We start from the raw sequence: 4,190 nt of genomic DNA on the forward strand, positions 1-4,190 counted from the left end.
CCCGGGCCGGCGGCGGCGCGCACCGACTGCAGACAGCACTTACTGCGGCCTGGTCTCCTCTCCGTGGGTCGGGCAGGCGCATCCCGAGGGGCCCCGAACGCCCCGCGGGTTTGGACTGCCTGGGGCCGTCTCTGGGTTCCAGGGATTTTAACTCCTTCACTGTGAGGTGGGCCTGGCTGGACCTATTTCACAGGTGGGGAAACTGAGGCCCGAGGGAGGGGCAGCTGTTTGGGTGTTGTGCAAGTGTGGGTTGGGATTTGCGCCCCAGGGCGTCAGCTTCCTCGGGGAGGACGAGGCAGTGACCCCCGAGTTCAGAGGGGTTTGCCCCTTCTGCCCCTTCCCTCTCAGTTTTGAGCTGTTGGGGGCTTTTGCAGGGAACCCTGGGAAACACATTTTTGCATCTTGAGGGGGATTTTTTTTTTGGTACCAGGGATCGAACTCGGGTTCTTTGTGGTTGCGAGGCAGGCGGTGGAACCACTGAGCTAAATCCCCGGCCCTTGAGGGGAGATTAAATAAACAAAAAGAAATGGGGTGCCACCCAGGCCTATAATCCCAGGACTCTTGGAGGCTGAGGCAGGAGAATTGAAACTTTGAGCCCAGGCTGGGCAGTCTACTGACTTAGTCAGATCTTACCTCAAAATTAAAAAAGAAGAAGAAGAAGAAGAAAAAAAGAGCCCGTATGTAGCTCAGTTTGAAGGCCCCGAATTCAATCCCCAGTACCAGAGCTAGAGCTGGAGATGAGGGCCGAAAGGACGACTCTTGCTGCGTTGCCCAAACTGGCCCTGAACTGGGCCCGAGCAGCCTGCCTGCCCTCTTTCTCCCAAGTAGCTGGGACAACAGACGCAGGCCACTGTGCCTGGGCCGCATAGATCTGAAGCTGAGTCTCTGTCTCAGACGTGTGTGTGCGGGGGGGGGCACACATGTTTATAATCATGAAGTTACCAAATAAAACAATAATGGCCTTGGAGCAATCATCAGCGGAGCCCTGAGCAGTTTGTTTCTGAAACTCACGTTGGGGTTTCCATCCACCCAGGTAGTCTTTATTGGGCCCTGTTTTGTGCCAGGTGTCAGCCTGGGTGCTGGAGACATTGGCCAGGAACAAGTCTCCATCCCGTGGAGGTCGCATCCTGCCCCAGGGCCTTTTTACTTGCTGTTCTCACTTTCTGGAATGCATATCGAGGTCCACCCTGACCCTGCGCTACAGTCTTACATCTTACAAATCGCCTCTCTCATTCCTGATCCACTTTCCTCTTAGCAGGAGTCGCTAGTTGATGTAATTCCTTTTTATTCTTGTTTATCCTGTCTCCTCCACCAGAATGTCACTCTAGGGGGGAAGAGATGTCATCTATGGGGTCCACAGCCGAATCCCTGTGAAGGGTCTGACACAGTTGGTCCTCAATGTTGAATACATGGAAAGCTGGCAAAGACTGAGTGGTCACCTTGACACTGTGGCTTGAAAGTTAGGAGGGTACAGTAGTGGCAAGGGTACTGAGGACTGTGAAAAAAATCAAGAAAGAGAGGGAGGGAACTTTAGGGTTCGTGCTTCTGGGGGTGCAGTACTCCAGTGACGCCACTAGGGGGCGCCACGAAACCCCGTTTTTGCCTTGAGACCGCGGGAAATAGGGAAGTAGGGAAAGTCACGATATGTAATGACGACAGTGATGCTGGTGTCCCGGCTTCGAGGCCTGTTTGAACTTCCCGAAAGCCCTAGGAGGTCGGCACCCATTTCCCACATGAAGAAAAACAGTCACAGAGGCGCTGAGCAACTTGCTCGTGGTTGCTCAGCTAAGAAGGGCCGACAACCAGAGAAGAACCTGCAACGTGCAAGGGGCCAATGATCTGAGCATCCCGACGGGAGGAAGCTTCAAGGCTGACGTCCCCCTCCCAGGGTGGGAGAGCATCCCCGCGGGTCCCTGCCATGGCCGATTGAGGTGCTGTCCGGTGGCCCCTTTCCTAGTGGTTTTCGTCGGTTTGCCAGACAGTTCCCCCCAGCTGTGTGGCTCGGTGTCCCCTTAAATATCAAGACAAATGGTTCCTGCTTAAGGGGTGAGGTGAAACGGTAAACAAAAACAAAAACAAATCCCCCAAAACAGCCAGGTGTGCTAGTGCACACCTGTTAATCCCAGTTACTTGGGAGGCTGAGGCAGGAGGGTTGCAAGTCTGAGGCCATCTCTAGGTCCACCCTGGGGCCCAGGTTCTCAGGCGACCCCAAGGGGGCCCACCCCATCCCAGTGGGCTTCAGTGTCCCTGGCTTCTCCGCAGCTGATCCTCAGATGACCTTCAGCTGAACAGCCCCAGGGAAACATTTTCTATGTTATTCAGTCAATTAAGTTTCATATTAGCTGTGTTAGGTATGATCTTGTACCAATCACGCTAATTAGTTAATACTCACCGAACATTATTCAGCTCCTACTGTGCTCTTTGCTCAGGAAGCAGAATAGAACACAATAGCCTCATTCCTACAGCATGGGAAAAAGATGCCGAGGTGATCAATTACACCTACGGCCAATCTCTGTTATCCTTGTGGTTTCTCTCCTATAAAGTCACAGTGAACCCTGATTTAGGGGCCACTGAGGCATCGCTTCTAGGAGGCACACAGGGTAAAATTCTCTTTTTTTTATAGTACTGTAGCCTTCACCCTCTGCTACACCCCCCCACTTTAAAACACTTAAAAAAATATTTTTTAATCAGCTTCTTGGCAAGTTGCTTTGCCCAAGGGCCAACTTGCAATCCTCCTGCCTCAGCCTCCCTGAGTGCTGGGACGACAGCGTGCACCCCCCACACTCAGGCCAGGCCAGCTTCGTCTGAGTGGCCATAATATTTTTCTCAATCAACATGTAGCTCTGCTTTACAGTTGTTTCGACTGCAGGTCAATTACCTTAGTACACAATTTGTCCTCTGTGTCTGTTGCCCCTTTGCGTATTCAACTGGGTTAAAAATATGCGGGACAAAAAAAAGTTTTCAGGTGGTAACTGGACATGCACAGACAGACCCCTTTCGTGTCACTGTTGCTGTGTGATTGAGCGTCACAGTGGCTTGCACGGCACCTAGGAGAGTCCACACTAGCGGCCAGAATGTCTCCTGTCAGCTGGGACCGTGTATGAGGGGCTGCCCCATGGTTTTGCGGTCCTGTACTTACCTGAAAGTGAGCAGGAAGGCCGTGCTAGTACCCACTGGGGGGTTACAGCTTCATTTCAGCCCATACATGAATCCACTGGTGAGTCCATAGCCGAATGAGCTGTTAGGAGGTGGGGCTGATTGGAAGAGGTGAAAGAAATGGCCGTAGGGGATGTGACCCGGAAGTGTTTATCTCCCTCTCCTCTCTGCTTCCTGGTCGCCATGCTGTGAGCAGCTTTTCTTCTGCCAGACTCTTCTACCATGCCTTTCTGCCTTGGCGCCAGCTGACCATGGACTGAGTCCTCTAAAGCCATGAGCCAGAATAAACCTCTCCTCTTTATTATTATTATTATTTTGTTTGCTTTTGTTTGAGACAGGGTCTCACCATGTAGTTGAGACTGACCTGGAACTCACTATGTAGCCCAGGCTGATCTCGACCTCACAGCGATCTTCCTGCCTCAGCCTCCCAAGTGCTGGGATGACAGGCGTGCACCACCACGCCCGGCTAAACCACTCCTCTTTTAGGTTGGGAGTGTTAGGTATTGGGTCCCGTTGATGAGAAAATTTAACTACATTACATCTGCAAAGGTTGCATTTCCAAAAAGGGTCCCCATTCGCAGGTTTTAGGTGGGCACATGCTTTAAGGAGGGGACACTCTTCACCCCAACCCAGGGGGGGGGCTCTGTCTTATGGACTGTGGGGGACCCTGAGGTCTTGGGCAGGAGGTTGAGGGTCTGTGCAGAGGTGCGGGCATGGGAGCGAAATCAAGGCAGCAGCCCTGAGGTGCTGAGTCCTGCCCGCCACCCTGGGCAGACTTTTCTGGTTGCGACTAAGGGTGGCCCCCTCTCCCCCTGGGCCTGTGGGGTTAACTGGGGGCTCTCATGCCCAGGATGGGTTCCAAGGAACCGTGGCCAGGCGACCGGACTAAGTACAGCAAAAGAGGGTTGTTCTGTGTGGAGCTCCAGTGCTTTGAGGGGGATATTCGTCCTTTGACTTTTCCCTCTGAAGCACTTTTGTGGGGGTGAGGGGGTGGGGTCCTGGAAGAGATTCAGGAAAATGCTGCTTTAACCCAA

This window comes from Fukomys damarensis, unplaced genomic scaffold (assembly GCF_012274545.1).
Source record: "Fukomys damarensis isolate Sample0158 unplaced genomic scaffold, DMR_v1.0_HiC HiC_scaffold_37, whole genome shotgun sequence".
Classification (NCBI taxonomy): Eukaryota; Metazoa; Chordata; class Mammalia; order Rodentia; family Bathyergidae; genus Fukomys; species Fukomys damarensis.